Source organism: Triturus cristatus, chromosome 5_1, assembly GCF_964204655.1.
Source record: "Triturus cristatus chromosome 5_1, aTriCri1.1, whole genome shotgun sequence".
Classification (NCBI taxonomy): domain Eukaryota; kingdom Metazoa; phylum Chordata; class Amphibia; order Caudata; family Salamandridae; genus Triturus; species Triturus cristatus.
The window spans coordinates 840201231-840221603 of NC_140587.1; positions in this window are offsets into that span (position 1 = coordinate 840201231).

Genomic DNA, 20373 nt, shown 5'->3' on the forward strand with positions numbered 1-20373 from the left:
TCGAGTAACTCGAAGAAGCCTCTCCTCTAACTGTGTTTGTCACCCCTCCCCACGAGCTAATTCATTAACTGACTTGTAGCTAACTTGCAGGTGACGAGATACGTTTGTGTGTTTTGGAGGATAGTTGTGAAACAAGAGAATACGAGCAGAGGACAGCGAAGGCCAGACGATAAGATAAAATCAGAAGAGAATAGTGTGAACCAACAGATAGTTGAGACAGATATTAGGAAAACCAGACAGGGATTAGTGTACTCGGCCAGTCTCTAACACCAGCTTTTGTAAACAGAGGCACAAGGTTATTTCGACACACTATTGCAGGAAAAGCAGAAAAAGACTTCGATCGTCGTGCTGCCTGAGTGAGGGCAACACAAAATGGCGGCGAAGCACAAAATGGCGGGTCGATATGATCACGATCGAAAATCGAAGTTCCTCAGACCCTCCTTTTGCCAGAACTCAGGCAAGATACACAGACTCACATTAATCTGAGTCAATGTCGATGGCCATGAGGTCATCGAGCTGTTGCTGTAGCATCATTCTGATATTCTCTGCTCTTTGTGACTTGGGTTTAGGGATGCACATAGTAGCACAAAGGTCGCAGATGGCGGGGCCACAGTGCATACAAAGGCAACAAGAGAATACGATGGCTAAAACTACTCCAAGGAACGTCAATATCTTCCAACCCCATTTGGACAGTAGTCCCCAAAACCACCCCAATAATGACCAATCTCCTTCGTCCTGATGAATCGACTCAGAGATTATATGTAACTTAGAGATAGCTTAGTATACTGTCGGAGCGTCATTAGGTATGAAAATACAGCAACTTGACCCGATCAATTTGCACACTCCACCACGGTCTGCAAGAACAAAGTCTAAGGCAACTAGGTTTTATAAAGTCATAAGACGATCTGCCTGTAGTTCTGCCGTGATATTACTTAAGGCTCCTACAGTGATGTATATGGTGGTTTCTACGACGCAAACCAGTTGCCTTATATTTCTGCTGTTGGCCATTTGACCCCAAAAAGGAAGAAATCCTTTGAGGAAATCTCCTCCCTCTTGTCCTGCTGTGTCCTTGGAATTAATAATCCCTCTGCCATATCTGTTTCGATGATGATTTGCAGAAGCGGTGTATGTAGGGGGAAGAAGGAAAGCTATATAGCAGGTACCAGAAAAACCAGTTGGCAACCACGTGTAAGCCCTATTATAACAGATGAAATGTGTACCCTGAGATGGTACTAGAGGCAGTGAATTCTGAGAGGAGTAGACGTATGTGTGGGAACAGCTATTTCTTTGTACGGTGTCAGCAGACTGACCATTTATCTGTAGACAGAAATTGCCCTGATGTGGTATAGTCCAAATCGGTGAAGATTTTCCTTTTTTAACTTTATCACTAAGGCTAGTGACATAATGGGTGACGTTCCAGTTAGTATACGCTTTTCTTTCGTCAACTGAGATCTTACTATTTTCCATGATTTTAGCCATAGCTACCATTCCCTTTATCAATGAACTATGACTAAAATCTGGATCACCAATATGTGAACTAACGGATCGTCTGAATTTGCTTTGATAGGCATTGGAGAAGATAACAAAATAAGCCCAAGCAGAACCTTCATAGGAGAACGGAAGAACTAAATATGGCATTCCTTTTTCTACGGTATGTGGCATAAGTCCACACACCCAACAGTTTGTTGTATTTATCACTAATTGATGTTGATGTAATAACTGGACAAATGAATTGTTGTAATATTCGGTTCTTCTAATGAGTTCATGTTGAGGAAGTGTATGAAATAGATGTGGAGAGACAGTAGAAGAAGACGAAGAGGTAGAAGGAGAGACAACTTTTCGCTGCAGGGCAATAACAATCCAATTTATACATGCCAAAAGAATACACAATAATATAATAATACATAAAGCAATACCACAACGACTATACATTTCATTACAATGATTCATTTTATCTTTACTTTCTCTTTTGCCTAATGTAGTCTCCATCTTTGGATGCTCACGGTAATCTTCCTCAATCACTTAATCACGATTGCCTGCCGTCCTATGACACTGCAAGTCCTGCAGGCCTATTGCCACTACTCAGGTCACAACCAAGACTCCTACCGTGACCCTGCAACCGGGACAGAATACTACATAGGAAAGAGAAATCTTAAGTGTTCTTTAGTCTAGGCCTTAGGCTATAGTGTTCTTTATCAGGTACAGTTTTGTCTCGGAACAATGTTCACGGATTGGTCGTATTCAAGCGACGATGTGGTGGTATTGCTTCCTGAAGAATGTCGTCGTCCTCTTTCTCAGACAATGTTCCATTCAGGCGTACATCACTAAAAGGTACAAATCGTGGAACCTTTTCTCAGAGTCTCTAATGCCCTTACGTACCCACTGATCGAACGGAAGAGGCAAAGGTACTTTCTTGCAATGCACACCGTGAATCCAATTTTTCTTTCCTTCGACTTTTACTGCTGTTCTCGTGGTGAGCAAAACCATTCGGGGCTCTCTCCACCTGGGTTTCCAATTTTTTGTCCTTTGGAAGTTCTTTGTGCAGACCCAGTCACCTGGCCAAATGGAATGACCTGGGTCTGTGGAAACCTCCGGCAAAGCACTCTGAACCTGTTGATGGAGAACACGCAATTTAGTCGTAAGGTCATGCAAGTAGTCAATTAACATTGGATATGGTAAGTCTGAGTATTTCTTAGGGCGAGGGACTCCCCATACATTAGCTGGGCATCCAAAAACCACTTCGTAAGGGCTAAGTCCCAAACGAGAGTGTACTGCAGTTCTGGTGGACAGAAGAGCCATTGGTAAAGCATCGGGCCAACTAAGTCCTGTACTAGCCTGAACTTTCGCTAGTTTTAGCTTTAAAGTTCCATTGTAGCATTCTACTAAACCCGCTGACTGTGGATGATTTGCCGCATGGAACTTTTGCTTGATACCAAGACCCACACAAACTTTTTGCATGACTTGGCCCACAAATTCGCTCCCATTGTCACTCCAGACAATGCGCGGCAAACCAAACCTGGGGAAAAATTCCTTTAGTAGAGCTTTAGCTGTGGATTAGGCTGTGTTGTCTTTTAGAGGGTATGCTTCTATCCATCTAGAAAAGGCACATACTACCACCAGAACGTATTTGAGGTTGTTGCATCGCTCCATATGAATATAATCGATCTGCAACACCTCAAATGGATATGTCGGAGGAGCAAAGTGACCTGCTGGAGTTGGGGTTCCCTTTCCCGGATTGTACATCAAACAAACAATACAATGTTTCACCACATTGTCTGCACACTTTGGGATTCCTGCATTCTGCCACACTGGAGCCAGAAGCTTGCGTATACCTTCCGCACTTAAGTGGGCTGGACCATGCGCCATAGTGACTACTGGCAGTACATAGGCGTCTGGTAACAGCCAACGTTAGTGCTCAGACAATTCCACCCAACATCCCATCTCATCCAACATTCCTGTACTTTCTTTCCACTTGCTCAATTCTTTCTCTGTAGCCTCTTTCTGAATCGATCTTACACTTTCTACTGTATCCTCATACATTCCTCTCTCTCTAACCCAATTCGCAGGACCCGCAACATACATTCGATTTGTAGCATCTCTCGCTGTCTTTTTCGCTACTTCATCTGCAAATGCATTTCTTCGACCAACATCGTCAGTAATCTTCTTGTGCGCACTACACTTCACAATTGCTATTTGGGTAGGCAAAGAAAGTGACTCAAGAAGATCAGTCACTAATTGACCATGTTGTATTTTAGTGCCATGGGAAGTAAGGAATCCCCTCTCTTTCCAAAGACGCCCAAAATTGAACGCCACACCAAAGGCGTATTGACTGTCAGTGTACACATTCACCCTTTTTCCTTTGGGCAACACACAGGCTCTCGTCAAAGCTATCAGTTCTGCTGCTTGAGCTGAATTGTGTCTGATACGTGCGGTTTCCACAACTGTATGTAAAGTAGTAACAGCATAGGCTGACACTGTATCTCCATTAGGAAGCTTGAAACAAGAACCATCCACCCATAGAATTCCATCCGGATTTTCTAGGGGCGTATCTTTCAAGTCAATTCTTCCTTTTGTCTCTTCCTCAGTACGGAGGAAACAATCATGTTGTTCTTGGTCATCTTTGTCTACTGGAAGAGGCAACAAAGTAGCTGGATTTAAAGTATTACATTGTTTGATGTGCACGTGACTAGCCAAAAGTGTCAACTCATATCCAGACAAACGAGCACTCGTAAGATGTTGTGTTTTTGTTCGGTTTAGTAAGGTATCTACTGCATGCGGCACCATAACAATAAGTGTGTTATCTAACACTACTCCAGCAGACTGTCGAATAGAAATTGCTGCTGCTGCTGTTGCTTTAAGACAACTAGGTAATGCTTTAGCTACTGGATCTAACGTAGCTGAAAAATATGCACATGGCCACTATTTATCTCCAAATCGTTGCGTTAAAACTGACAACGCACACCCTTCTCTTTCATAAACGTAGAGCGTGAAAGGCTTACTGTAATTGGGAGTACCCAATACAGGAGCAGAACACAGAGCAGTACGCAAGTCAGTCAGTCCATGGAAGGGGCTGAGGCGTATCTTTCAAAGTGAGTGCCAACAGAGGTTTAGCCAACATAGAAAAGCTCGGAATCCACTGCCTACAATAAGAAGTGATACCCAGAAAGGCACATACCTCCCTTTGTGTGGATGGCACAGACATTTGCGCAATCGCCTGAATTCTTTCTGGGGTTAATCGTCGTCCCTCTTTTGATAGGAAATGACCCAAGTAGGTAACCTCTCGACGAACATATTGTAGATTTGAAGGTGAGACCTTATGATTCAGATTAAACAGATGACGTAACAATGCAACAGTCACATCTTTGCAAATATCTTCTGAATCAGCAGCTATTAACAAGTCGTCCATGTATTGAGTAAGAGCAGCACCAGACGGCAAATGAAAAGCATCAAGATGACATTTTAAAGCTTGACTGTAAATAGAGGGACTTTCACAATAGCCCTGAGGTGCGCACTTAAACCGGAAGCTTCGGCCTCCAAGAGAGAAGCCAAAAATATCCCTACTCTCTTCAGCAATGGGAATACTAAAGAAGGCATTCTTTAGATCGATAACAGAGAACCAAGTCACTGTGGAAGGTATCATCGTCAACAAAGCAGTGATATCTGGGACTACAGGAAATTGTGGTACAACAATTTTGTTTACCTCCCGAAGATCAATTACGAAACGATATACAGGAGACTGAGAAGGATCAGTGCGTTTAAGAACAGGAAGAATAGGACTATTGCATATGTTACCTCTCGTTTCCTCAACCACACCCTTCTGAATCAAATCATGAATGATTTCCAAAAGCGCTTTTTCACCTTCAGTAGAAATTCTATACTGCGGAACACGTGGCAATTCAACATTAGGCTTAAGAGTGACAACATAAGGTGGAATCTCCAGACAGCCCACATCGTTCGGACCCGTGGCCCGAAGCGTTGCCGGAAGAGAAAGCAATTCAGGTGGAAACTGATCTTTGGACAAATACATTGGAGAAATCAGTTTCTGGCCTAAAGCAAGATGTACACCAGAAGGAGAACAATATATTGTAGCATGCACTCTTTTCAATAAGTCCAAACCCAACAGATTTTCACCGCAACCATTCGTCAAAAGAAGCGGAGCTTCCAAATCATAAGGGTCAACTGAAATAGGCAAAGGGCAAGAAACCGGATTACGAACAGGGGCGCCAGAAAATCCTACATAAACATTAGTTAAGCCAGACAAAGGTGGCCCAGGGAGTTTGGAATGAATGATAGAACTTCTCATCGCACCAGTATCTAGGAGAAATGGCTCTGAAACACCCATTGTAGTGACATTAACATAGGGTCCATTCTGATCTACTGGAATCGACACAACTCCCTTACTTTGTCCATGGCTGTCCTAGTTAGTGTGAAGACTTTCATTCTCGCCTTCAACATAACATTCCTCATTGTAATACTGTGTAGACCTAACATTTTGCTGATCAAAATAATTCACGGTTTTAGGAGGAGGAAGGGAATGCTGTTCTTGAGTCGACATACCTCGACCTCTACCTCTGTTTGTTGGCTGGAGGCCACCACGACTTCGTGGAGCAGATAATGCTCCACTGCGCTGCAATAAAACCAGACAACTATTCTTAAAATGACCTTCTTCTCTACAATAGGCACATTGATTAGGTCCTAACAAAGGTCGCGGAATATATGGCTCAGGTTTTTGATACAACCTCTGAAATTGCGGAGACTGTTGAAACTGAGGCTGAACATAGCGAGGAGGATAAGCTTGTTGCAAGAGAACCTTTGTTTTCAATTCTTTCGTCTTTTTCTCTTGCTTTTCTCTTTCTTCTTTATCTCTGTTTTCATAATATTGTGCAGTAGCCAAAATCAGGGCAGAAGAAGAAACAGCCGATGAACTTTCAGAATCTTTCAATTTGTGTGACAACACGGGAAGCAAATTAAATACAAATTTGTCCACAAATAATCGCTGCCCACCCTCTGTAGCCATATCTTGACCACTGTGATCAATAAATGTCTCCTCGAAACGAGTAAAGAAATCAGAGACACTCTCATCTTTCTTTTGTTTGCATGCTGCTAATGTATCCCAATTAACTCTCAAGGCAGGCATCATCGTTTTCATTAATGTAATAATCCTACCAGGGAGTTCTGAAATTAAAGCCTCAGGCTGAGCACCACCCACTTGAGCTGCATCCACGGCAATTATAGCAGCCCAATCACCACCTAATGCTTGATCATGATTCTCTCTATGAATCTTAGCCCATAATGCTTGCAGAACGACATTTCCCATCAACATATCGATATCAGCTAGATTCATAATGCAAGCATCAACCGTCTGTGATAATTCTTTATAATAACCTGCAGGATTCTTACGAGGATCCAGTAGAGTCTGTTTAAGAGCTAAAACTTCAGATCGTTTCCAAGGGACATGTACCCATATACGTTGAAAATGAGCAGGAATAGCTGGAATATTACCTTGAGCCGCAACTTCCTCCTTCCAAACTGGAGGAACCTCTCTCATGGGATTATTTTTCAGTGTTAGTCTAACCGACGGATCGGAATCAAGGAAAGTCTGAGAGGACAACAAGGATCAAAAGGAAATAAGTGTCCTTACAGCTTTCTCAACCTTAGAACCTACAACAAGTCCTTTGTCGAAATCAGTCTGAACATCTAACAGATCCTGTGGAATTGAACTCGAATTCACATCCTCCCATTCTTTAATGAGAGTATCACACATTACATTAAAAACATATCTTTGTGTAGGCGCATTCCATTGTGAGAAGGTAGACATAATATCAGATACACTATACTGGGGACCCCTCTTGATCCATTTATGTGCGAGAGAGTCCAACCTTTGTCGTTCTTCAGAATCTGGGAACTGACTACGAGATTGTCTTCGAGCAAAAGCCGGAGACACATTTAAAGCTTCAAAGAAAGGAGATAGAATACCAGTGACGGTGTCCGTGAGACGCTTACGCACAGACGGAGAATTAGACATAAGAATAGGGGACAAGGTATTAGGCGAACTAGTGGAAGGAGAACCGGTAATTGCAGGAGGAGCAGAAGGCAAAGGAGATCGAAGATCAGGAGATGAGGGCAAAGAAGTTGAAGTTAAAGGCAAAACTGGTAGAGGCGAAGATACTAAAAGGGGCAAAGGCGGAAGAGCCGGAACAGGCGGAGGTACTGCTGGCAGCTGATCAGGCTGTAACAACTGGGGTGCATTAGTACCTTGTGCATAGGGCGGAGGCAACCTCAATAAATGGGACATTAGGGGATCTTCTTCTAAATCTTTCTTGTTATCGGAAGGGGAAACAGGCAACACCGGATAACATTTATCTATCGCCATACGATGCTGTCTTTCTGAGATTTCCATTGCATTATTAATTTCATCATCTTTGAATTGTTGGGCAGCCTGTATAATTGTCATACCCTGTGCTTTCCTATCTCGTTTTGCTTGTTTAATTTCTCTCTGTTTGGCTTCCTTATGCCAAAGGCGGAAAGAGTCAAACATTGCCGGCCGGGCTTTTCTTTTGAATAGGACTGCTTCCAAATTATCTAGCACATCAGAATCGAAACTACCATTTTCTGGCCATTTTAAAACACCATCTTTCTTCGTGTATTGGGTCCATGCCTCGTTAAAGGCAATGGGGCCAACACCATGTTTAGAATAGAGCTCATATGTGGGAGTTCCAACCGAAGGAATCGGACAAGAGTCCTCAAGCCGGGAATCCCTATTACAACCAACGCAGCAAAGTTTTCCAAACTTGGTCAGACCAGGCATCTCGTGATTTCACCTGACTGTTCACAAACTTCAAGGGGGTAAAACTCAGTTTACGTAGCACAAATGCACTTACCCTCGGCTTCGGCTATTGCAATAGTCGAATCTAAAGACCAAAGAAACTAAGGAACAAAGGACCAAAATTGTGGGTGCGACCCACGAAATACTTAACTCAGGACGTCTTCTTCCGCCGACAGAAGCCCGTCTATCGTCTCGCCTTACCATACATCACCAAAGGAAGGGCCAAGGCAGGGCGGCAGTCAGGGCAGCAGTCGTTAGTAGCCGTCAGGAAGGAGTAACCGCGCTGAAAAAGACCTTCGGACCACTTTCGACATACAGGGGTCACTTGACGTGGCTCGCGATTCCTCCAGAATTTTCTTGCGGGGTTCCTCATGACCTTCGGGCAGAACCGGTACCACTGAAGCCGCCCCACGTTGGGCGCCAGTTGAAGAACCAGAACCTTTTGGACCTGGCAGTGCAGGGTACGCCTTAATCTCCTGGGTTCTCCTGCTTAGCTACACAGAGACACGGGGACACTCTGTCGGCGTAAAAAATCTGATTTATTAGCTGCAGCTAGTACAGTTGTCCTAGAAGTACACACGGTATGTTCTCAGGAGACTGCCACTTCACTCCGTGGCGCACAATCTTATATAGTATATATGTGACATATACATTAACTAAGAACACACCTAAAACATATAAAAGGGAGCCAATAAGGAAAGTTGGAAAACAGAACAGAACCAATAGGAAAGGTTTGAAAATAAAGTATCGAGTAACTCGAAGAAGCCTCTCCTCTAACTGTGTTTGTCACCCCTCCCCACGAGCTAATTCATTAACTGACTTGTAGCTGACTTGCAGGTGACGAGATACGTTTGTGTGTTTTGGAGGATAGTTGTGAAACAAGAGAATACGAGCAGAGGACAGCGAAGGCCAGACGATAAGATAAAATCAGAAGAGAATAGTGTGAACCAACTGATAGTTGAGACAGGGATTAGGAAAACCAGACAGGGATTAGTGTTCTCGGCCAGTCTCTAACACCAGCTTTTGTAAACAGAGGCACAAGGTTATTTCGACACACTATTGCAGGAAAAGCAGAAAAAGACTTTGATCGTCGTGCTGCCTGAGTGAGGGCAACACAAAATGGCGGCGGAGCACAAAATGGCGGGTCGATATGATCACGATCGAAAATTGAAGTTTCTCAGGAATAGTAAATTGCTGCCATCCCCAGAGTCTAACATGTTCACAATATTGCTTACTTTGGAGAAGAGAAAGTAACACTTCTCCAATGTCCATCAATTTCCCTAAAGTTACTTACAATGGAGTGTGGATTGTAAATCTGACTCCTCCAAAGCAAAAATCTTTCCCTACTGCTGCTTAATATGGAGTAGGAATAGTACATTTGATCTCCATATATATGCATTTTCCCCAATGCAAATTGGTTTGAAGTTAGAGTAATAAAATTGACTCCACCAAATATATGTAGTTTACACAACAGTTGTTGGATTTGAATTATAATGGTAAATCTAACCCCATTAAATAGATGCACATTCACTAGCTTTATCTAGAGTGAAGTTAAAATAGTAAATTTGATGCCCCCAAATATATGTTAACATGCTAGGTAAAATAGGGAGCATGGTGGCAGAAGGAAGATCAACACATCTAAAACACAGAGTGAACAGATTGCTCCATTCTTGTGCTGCATTCCCTCAGCCTCCTACTCTGATGTAGCCACTTCAGACATAGCTGACAGTGGCCCTCCCTTTGCTTTGCTGGGGGGGAAGACCGTTCAACAAGGACAAGTAGAGAAACATTTAAAACTGACCTGTTTATTTGTTTCTACTTTTTTTTTTTGGAGCTTGCACTTCCCATTAGCAAAGCAAGTGGAGGAACCCATTCAGTCGAGTCTAAAAAGTCTACTTCAGTGCAGGAGGACAAATGAGTGTTACATGAGAATGGAGCCTTTATTTCATTCGAGTGGAGGGTGATGCTCCTTATGTGAACCCTATTTTGAGTTCCAATGAAAGCCTCAATAGCCTTAATGACCTTACTTGCACAGTAATATTGGCTGTTAATCACCCCACTTTTGCTTCAGCTGCAGCTCAGTCCTTAATCTTCAAGGAGGTTAATTATCAGCCATTATTGCCTGCAGATGCATTGACAACTCGTTAGTGCTACTCTAGAAATATACTTGTGTCCTGAAATAACAAAGGCCTGCAGCTAGATCACCAAACAATTTTTGACTGTTGCTATTATATGATGTTATTGTTAAGTAAGGTTGGCTTGATGTAAACTTATTTTACAACTCTATTATGAAAATGGATTTCTGTAGGAAAGTAATATGTGACAAGAACATTACTACATACCTGTTCTTCTCATTTAGTGATGTGTTGAGTTGTGTTTTGTGCGCTTATGTTTTAATAATTTATTTATTGCATTTTGTTGTTGCTGTGTAGTACTGGAGGTTTTTGTGGTGTGCTCTGTTTGGACTGTTATGTTGTGTTGTGCCATGTTATGTTGGGTTGCTTTTTTGCAATATGTTATTATATTGTGTTATCAAACGTCTTTGGAGATGCCCAAAAAAACTGCTACGTGGTCATTAAAAACAGCACTGCTCTTTCCTTTTAAGGTCCAGCAACAAACACTGCAAGGTAGAAAGATACTACTTGTCTATCCTTTTAGCTATTTAAGGCACCACGCAGCCCAAAGCTGTGGAGGAAACCATGGGCCGGGTCGCAAGACATTTTGACTAGTGCTATTATGTGTCAGTGTATGGGGTAATATATGACAAGAATATTTATGCATGTTTGCTATGAAGCAGTCCTGAATATTGATATATAAAAAAAATTGACCTACCAAAATGTTTATGTAAACATATTGATTGCAATATTGTCTGCCATATACTAATAATTGAAGTAACACAAATATAAATTCCAAAATATCACCCAAAGAAATATATATAGAGTTAAAAAAGATCTAACAGAAAGCAGTTGATTACAAGAATATTTCACATTAACTTTAGAGTTTAAAAAATTATGTCAAAATATAGTATTAAAATATATTGAAACTATAATTTAAATATGATGAATATATGTAAAAAAACATTCATTTTACATTTGAAAATAAGTTGCAATACTGCAAATAAATATTTTATAATAGAAATCCATTTACTTTCTAATTCTTTACAAATATGTGTTGTAAATTACAAGTCATCAAAAAATAACATCACTTGTTACATTAAACAACATTAGATTTACAAAAACAAAGCTTAATTAAAAATTTGAAATAATTTTCCAAACATCCATTTGCCTAAAAATACAAATTAAATTAAATATGTCTACAAAAAATGTTTTTTTTTAATATAACACCAAAAATAGGGAGCTGGCAGCACAGAATGCTTAATGTTCGTAAAAAAAAAAAGCTTCCCAAACATTTTATAAGTATTGATGCTGTTTGGAGTTGTATACATGTGGGCCTCAGTTTTTAGTTGTTTACAATGATAAAGGTATTTTTTCTCATTTCAAGCTTTCTAAGAAAGCGTTTTGAAGTACCACCTGAAAAGCAGAGCTATATGAGGTTGGAATTACCGGTAATTGGATACCGATACTTGTTTACCTCATGAATGTGTAAATTTACTATGGCTAAGTGCATGTAGGTGTCATTGTCTATCATATACTTGATAGTAGAGTAGACTTGAGAATCCAATATAACTAGTTTAATCCCTGCTGGGATTCAAGCAACACAAAGAGTCATTTGTAAAACCTACCTTTACAATACATACATCATAAACCTACATTCACCTCTGAGCTAGAGTATTGATACATTAGTATAGGAGCACTTTTAAACAGGTTGCTGGCATTTTGCTGGCTGAAATTGAATAAAGAGACTTTTCTTCATGAGCACCATTTGACAATCACATGACAAGCAACATTTGGTAGCTGTTCATTCAATGAACACAATTGGCATGGCTCCTGAATATCAACTTTAGAATATTGCTTGACTATAAACATAGGTATCAACACATCATCACTAACAAACTGTATCCAAGACTGGGAATATTGAGAGTGAAGAGACAGTTTTTAATGTATATTACAAATGTATAAATATTACACATATCTTGTTAATTAATATTGTTAATGTATAGCATGTTTCATTGTGTTTTCTAGTTAATATATATCAACAATTGGTTTTAGATTAATGATTTTTCTATTTGATTTTTGTGGGGTTCTGGGGTTGATTGGCATATTCAGTGGGTAGTTTGTTAAATTTTTTTATATTTTATAATTATTATAATTATTATAAATATTGTTTTTAAAAAAGATTTAGAAAAGTATAATGTCAATCTGTTACTCCATTTGCCTCTGCCTGTCAAAATATTTCTAGGAGAGATTAGTAGTACCACTAATCTATTTTTGTTCTCTTTTTTATTTCTTACATCAGCAACCAAAGACAAGGAGAGAGCATCAGAGGGTCAGGCCGAGGAGGGTGCCATCACCAGTGCAGTGGCAGGTGGAAGTTCCACCATCACCACCACCGCCGCAGCAGACAGTTCTGCTGGCCCCAGTAAGTTCTTGTTCATATTATTTATTTATCTGAATTTTACCCCTCCCTGTTAGATTAATGTTTCGTCCTTTCTCTTCTACTGTGACTTTTTTTCAAATGCTCTTCGTTTTGTTTAAGGTTTATTCTTGTTATCCCTTCCTGCATTATCCTTTTTTCTATATTTCTTGTTTCTGTAGCTGAGTTCCTCTTGTGTCTGTACTAATCTGTAGCTTAATCTTTCTTCTGCTTGGTTATTCATTCTGTCCCTCTCCCCTAACTTTATACCCTGTGGACTAGTACTGTAAGACTAAGACACTATATTAGGTAGTCTACTGTGAAGATTGCTGAGTATGCAGACACAAGCAAGCTCTTATATGCTTGTTTGTTGAGAATGCTTTCTATTTCTTGCTCATGCTCAATTGACAAGAGAGTGGCCATGGTTATGATGACCCCCCCAATGCTGTGTTGTGTCAGTATCCCAGCAGCTTTAATGACAGTGCAGCATGGCAGGAAATTAGTATTAAGACGGTCCAATTGCATTTGTCAACCAAAACCACATGTCCTTCATTTATTCTACCCCTTCATTGCGCTTTAAATTGCTCACAGTGGTCATCATCTCCTTTCCCCTGCATTGTGGTTGGCTTGACTATTGGCATTTCTAACATTGTCAACCAACAAAATGCCCAAAGTGGTATTTTAGATGGGAGAGGAGATACTGAGAACTGAACTGCCAGCAGCACTATTGCGGTGGCAGGGATGGGTGATGGTAAGTCACATTGTTCGGCTACTGATAATTACAAGTATACCAAATGCATTTGTTAAGATAGGCAGATCCCACCCATCATCATTCATCCATGACCTCCCTGGCCATGGCACTTCATGAGTCGCAACCCATGGGCCCTGACCCCACCCAACTGCAGCAAGGTTCAATTTGACACGGCAGTATTGGCTGTGTAATGTGCATCTGCTTCTGTTAATGTAGCATTTAGAAAGCTTTCAATGAATTGCAAACTCAAATGAAAACAAGGTGTCATTTTCTTCCCTCCCACTGCCCACTCAGTTACCTCCTTGTACGGCACTCCTTTATTCGTTCCTAAATTCGGTCACAGCCTACCATAAAAAAACATCTTTTTGGGCATGTGCCACATGTCACAGGACAAGTGGTTCACATGGTTTCCATAATGGATATATGCCTGTTCAAATGTGACATTCATCAATTTTCAATTTCAACTACAGTGACTGACTAAACCTAATCTACATCATCAGGGAACCTTCCCCCCCCCCACTATTCTATAACAAAACCTCTACCGTACCTACCCAGTCTTTTGCCTGTACCTTACCTTGGTGCAGCAGACTAAGGGCCTAAGTTTTACAGTTTGGGGGAGGGGTTACTCCTAAGGGTGGGCGTAGTTCGCGAAGTAGCACTTCGCGAAGCTACGCAAAGGGAAGTTCGCACTACGCGAGCTACGCGTAGCACTTCGCGAACTGCGTAGTAACATGTTCGCACTGTGCAAGATGTTGTTTTCAATGATTGCACAGTGCGGACAAGCAACCGGCACTGTGCAATCATTGAAAATGGCATCTTGCACAGTGCGAGCTGTAGTTTTCTGCTGCTCGAGTAGATTTTTACTCGAGCGGCAGCTTTCTCAACGCGAACTGGTAGTTTCCCATCGCGAGCGGTCGCGAGCATACGCGACCCCTCGCAATGAGAAACCTGACCTCCTCGCGTTGGGAATCTCGCCGGGAGGTTTATTTTCCATGCTCGCGATCGCCAACTTGATGTTGCTGATCGCGAACAAGGAAAAAGTCTCGCCGGGATGTCATTTTGCTTGCTCGCGGTCGCCAACTTGACGTTGAGGACCGCGAGCAAGCAAAGAATGACCGCAGCACTACGCAACACTACGCTACGCGTGTTCGCACTGTGCTACGTGCAGTTCGCGTAGTGCGAAGTAGCGCGAACTTCGCAAACTACGCGAGCGAAGCGTAGTGCTTCGCCCAGGCTTAGTTACTCCATCACAAATGTAACGGCTATTCCATTCACAGTACTACGAATTGTAATATGGTGGCTGAGACATCTGTCACATTTGTGATGGAATAACCCCTCCATCAACCTCTAGTCTAAATCAGTCTTAAGGTCAAGTTTCCTTACCTTACTGCCAAGTGAATGTATTTGATTTACATAATTTGTGATTGCGGGTGAGTCCAAGAAGCAAAGTTGGATTAAGTATCTGTGATTTCATGTTGTGTGGATGGCATATTCAGTGTCGAAGGTGCCCAGTAAAACTGATTATTTCTCTGTACTGAAGTGCATTGTTTTTCCCGCCGTCTACTTATGGCAGATGGGGATATCTAATATCCACATGTTATACATGATGTATGTGACATATTAATCATCTGCTTCTTTGGAGTCATGGCAGAATTGAAAGGCATTTGAAAAAAGAGCAAGGCCATTGGAATTAAGAATATATTTTTCTCCATTGCAGCCTGCAGAGAGTGGCAACTTTGTACCTGATGCGCTAGTTGCACTCTTCCAGGCATTTAGCACACTAAGAATAGAATACTTGTACTCCATAGTGGATGATGCCTTACTCATTAAACATAGTTGTTTTTCTTCCTTCCACACAAAAGTATCTGTTTGGTTTAATTTGTTTACGAAATCGTTTACAAGAAAGAAACATCAGTCGAGTATTTCAATGTTATGCTGCCTCCTTTCACACAGTCAGTGCTTTTATGTGAGGCATTTGTTGAGAATATCATGTGCCTGTGACTGAGTTTCTTAATCCAATCAAAAATCCACAGGAAATCTGGTGGCAGAGGCTGGAGGCCACCAGGGCACATTATCAGCGACTGGTGGACAAGGAGGACCCAGCTCATCACCCTGCTCCTGGGACTATCTCCACCAGCCATCTGCATGCGCCTCCAGGCTACACCAGCATCGCCAACAGCTTGAGCTGCCTGTGCCCCCACCCTTTCAGACCAGCTCCACCATCACCACATACTAAGCCAGCTGGTGCACTTGGGCAGTAGGATGGCAAGCCTAGAGGCTCACATTCAACATCTGGACCCCATTGTAGAAAATGCCCTCTACTAAGCCTTTTTAATATTTTTGTTTTGGTGGGAGGAAGTTGTGGGTGGTGAGGGTAAGAATTTGGGCAGGGCATTTTGGGGAAATTTTACATGGACATGCTTTATATTTAGACTTTTGGAAAACATGGAACGCAGTGTCTCTTGGAATGCTGCTGCAAAAATGTATTTTCAAGTTCAACAAAGATTGGAGTGATATTGTTTGTATTTATAGTGATTCAGCTACGTATATGAAAAGGTTGTGTGATGACCTGTCAAAATCGAAACCTGAGCTGAAGTGTTTCCCTGTAAGAGATCCCTGCCACTTGCTAGGTGATATGCTGAAAGTATTTACAATCTTCAGAGTTAGTGAAGAATGCTATTGACTTTTTAGACCATTCTGGTGCACTGTTTTGTTATGCGCAGGAACTAAATTGCAAATATTTGTTTGGCATCAAAGAAAGAGTCATCCTAACAGTGTCAGTTAGCTGGTGGTTCTCAGTCCAAGAGGCCGTGAAAGCTATATTATCCATGTGGCAACTGTTTACAGAATTTCTGCTGAGTGATGATGCCAATGACAAGAAATGTTAGGATCTTTGGTTGCATATTGATAGTGATGTGAACAAAGTACACTACTGCATTCTTAGATTTTTACAGGAAAACATGGCTGCTGTAGTGGGCATAATTAAAAAATGGAGTCTGAAAACACCATAGTCTACAATGTTTTCAGCATAATTGGGGTACATGTGAAAAAATCTCCTTGAGAGTAGGCTGGGTGACACTTTTAGTGACTTTGGCACTGTAACATGATACGTGTTAGAGTGCTTTCCACTTGGTAAGCAAAATAATGTTGAGGAGGAGAAATCTTTTATAATCTACTTTATGGAGAAGTGTGGCTCAATGGATAGAGCGGCAGACCCTGATGCAGAGATCTGGCCTGGGACCAGGGTTCAATTCTCGCCTCGGCGGGTCTTGGGCTCAATTTCCTCGGACCTGATAATTCTCGCCTCAGGGCTACCTCTAATCATGGGTCCCACTCTGCAACTCTGGGCAATAGCTTGCTTAATATCCACAACAGCCCCAACAGTGCTGGGGATGCCTGGCTTCACCTTGGGGGTGCCCAGGAGTGGACATTTCACAGGGAAAGCCAGGAAGGATTCCACAGCGGTATGAGTAAAAGCGCCAGGACGCCCCGTCGCTGGGGCAGCAGTGCGCTATACAAGAACAAATTTCATTCTTTCATGTCATTCCTAATATTACTATTAGAAACATAGATAAACAATTACTTATCTCATCTGCAGTACAAATTAGTTACATACCAGGTAAAGTAGTTCACTTCACCCCAAAGAAGTCCTCTTACCTGAATAGATGAGGTGATGGCTGGTTGCTACTTCTTTGGTCAATCTTCCAACAACGTACTGGAGGACTTTCCAAGGTCCCTTCATTATGGTAATGGCAATCTGCTACCAGGGATGGCATCACAGCGATGTGCCACTCCCATCTAGGTGATCTCCAACTATAGGATTAATTAAAAGGATCAAAGGCTGTCAGGAAGACAATTGCCTGCATTCTAAACTACTCTTCTAGACAGAGGAGGATCCATTTTGCTCTGTACCCTCGTTGGCTATTACAGCATTTACATTCTAGGTAGTCCCTTCAGAAACTGTTGTACAAACTTGCCTGTACCAACCTTTTCAGTCTCTCAAGATGGTGGCCAACATGCAGATGAGATTCAGCATTCTAGCACTCCTGCTTAATCCTCAAGCTGTTGTTTGTTCCTGCGCATGCACCTGTGAAGCTGCACACATCAACTGTCTAACTGAAGAAGAGAGCAGAGTTCCAAAATCGCACCTGCTCTGAGGAGATTTATTTTGTTCCTGCAGTGTCAGATTTTTGTGTGCACACCATCGGCCACTCCCCTTTTGGAGACTAGATTCTCGTTATGCTTCCTGAGCGTCTTTGAGCCTTCCAAATGGATTCCTGGGGAAAAGAAAGCCTGCTTCTGTAACATTCACTGGAAGGACAGTAAGACTTATAATTGTTGGATGTTGTATTTGAAAAGCTCCTTCCAGGATCTAAATATTTGTATAAACTTATACATATGACTTTCTGAACTCAAGATTGAAAAGCTTCTTCCAGGATCTAAAAATGTGTACATATTTATTCATGTGACTCTCTGATCTTAAGATTGAAACGTCCTAAAACCTGCTCACTTTGGTTGGAATGAACAGTCCTCTTTTGAAATACTGCGTAAATTCATTTGAATAACCTTTTTCTAAGGAGTTGGTTGCAAGAAAAGAAAAGACCTAACTACCAATTCCTTACACAGAGAGGGGCTACCCTTTTCCAATGATTCAGGTGAAAAATGAGATAGAGAAGAGTGAATTATTTAAGTGAACCGTTAAATGGTCTTAAGGATCATTTTAATCATAGTGACTTATTGTTTTTATACAGGTTCTGCTTGTAGCTGAACCAAAAAAAGAACACGCGCATCATACCATTTAAGATTATGGAAGAGACACACGCAGGATTTATAAATCTGGAGGCAGTCTCTCTTTCTTGTCCATTCCCCTTTCCCCCATGTGGGTGTTTGGTGCAGATTATTAATCTGTGGGAGTAATTACAGAGGGGGGTTGAGAACTAGCATCTGCTCCTGAGTAAGTTTGGCACTTGCGGGTGAGTTCCCTGGCACTGGCAACAAAATTGAAAGAAAAACATTGAAAGTTAGTAGGTTATACATATACATTTATATTATAGCTTTAGAAAGCCTGAGGACAGACTAATACCACCATTTCACATCAAAGAATACCACATAATATAATAAAAACTTGCAACAGTAAATATTCTGAGCAATGGTGAGCAAGGAATTCGAAAACCAAAGTTATAAAGACTACAAGTCTGAAAAAATGTATTAAAAGTCTGTACTCTGTAGTCAACAAGGCTAAGCATTTTATTACGCATAATGAAGGCCTGAGTGATGATGCTGACATTGGGGAATGACTTTCTTACTTATGCGTGGTTGGGTAAGTGGGGCTGGTGGGGCTATCCCTCAGGTAATAGAAGATCCTGCAGTGAGTTGGTGTCCCAGTTAACCACTTTGACATCAAGTGTATGATCTTTTTGGTGTAAATTAATACATACCTCACACAGCCCCAGGGAAGAGGGCTAGGGGTTTTGATGAATGGATGGGAAAAGGGGATTTGGAGAAAGGTGAGACAAAGACAAACACAACACAACAAAAATATTCATCAGGGTGAAAAGAGCACATCATCCTTATCAATCTATTGTGGAAGGAAATTAAGGAATGAGTTTCACACATTTCAGTTAAATGCATTGCAAACAGTCCTTCTGCCACAGAGAGCCCAGTTATTAGATATGCAAATGTTCTGTCTTCTAGGTTTGAAACTATCAAATTATGGAGGAGTGAATTGAACCCACCCAGTTCTAAAAATATATTATTCTTAATAGAAAAATGATACTGTATTGCCAAATTGGGCTGTGCATCTGCATTCCCCCTTAGGAATGTCTGTCACTCTTTGGTGCCTTTCTGAACCTCTCTAGTAGGTAAGCAGGAGTGTTGAACTCAGCTGTTACCTTTTGTTCGTGCAGGAGAGGAGAAGGCATGCAGATTGTAAAACAGAAACTGTACTGTAGAGTCAAGGAGAAGGACAGAAGGAAGGTAAGCTTCATTGCGAGTGTACCAAAAAGGCTCAGAGGCAGAGCAAAAAACAAGAGGACATGGAGTATCACTTTTTCCACCAGTGCAACACACACACTTAGCAGCATCTCCCAAATCAAAGTACCTCTCTGCATTCGACATAGCTGAAAACACTAGCCCTCAGAGTCATGGGTTCCCATTAAAGTTGATAAATACCTTCTTCCAGCTGTTGATGAGGTAGTCCTGCCCTGAGTTCTTCCATCCTGCTCCTGACTTTGAGTAACTCTGTCCCAGTCGCAACCCGAGCAAGATAGACGTGCTGTTGAAGAACAAGTAGAGAAACAGAATTGCAGTATTTTGTATAGATTTGAGTTTTTTAACTAAAGTGACTGGTCTAGTGGTCGCTGAAGAACCTGAAAAAGGAGTGGACTGTACAGGTACATATTTGCTAAATAAGTTGTAAAGGTCCTTCTCCTGCTGAAAAAATTATCATTTATCAGGCACCAAACATTTTAATACATCAAAGTCAAGTTTACTATTAATTGAACACCTTCCCTCTTTGTCTGCCACCACATAAATCATCAATTATCACTCACAATCACTCACTCACTGTTGTAGTAGTTGTAGTCACCTCTTCTAATCCAAGCACGGGTAGGTTATGTACACAATTGTATTTTTAACACAGGCAACACTTTGGAATTTGGTATTGGCACACTTGTAAATCAATGATCCTTTGTGGCAGCCTTCTTAATTGATACAAAAAAGGTTAGGCATGTGAGGGAGGTAGGCATTGTCTCCAATGTCATGA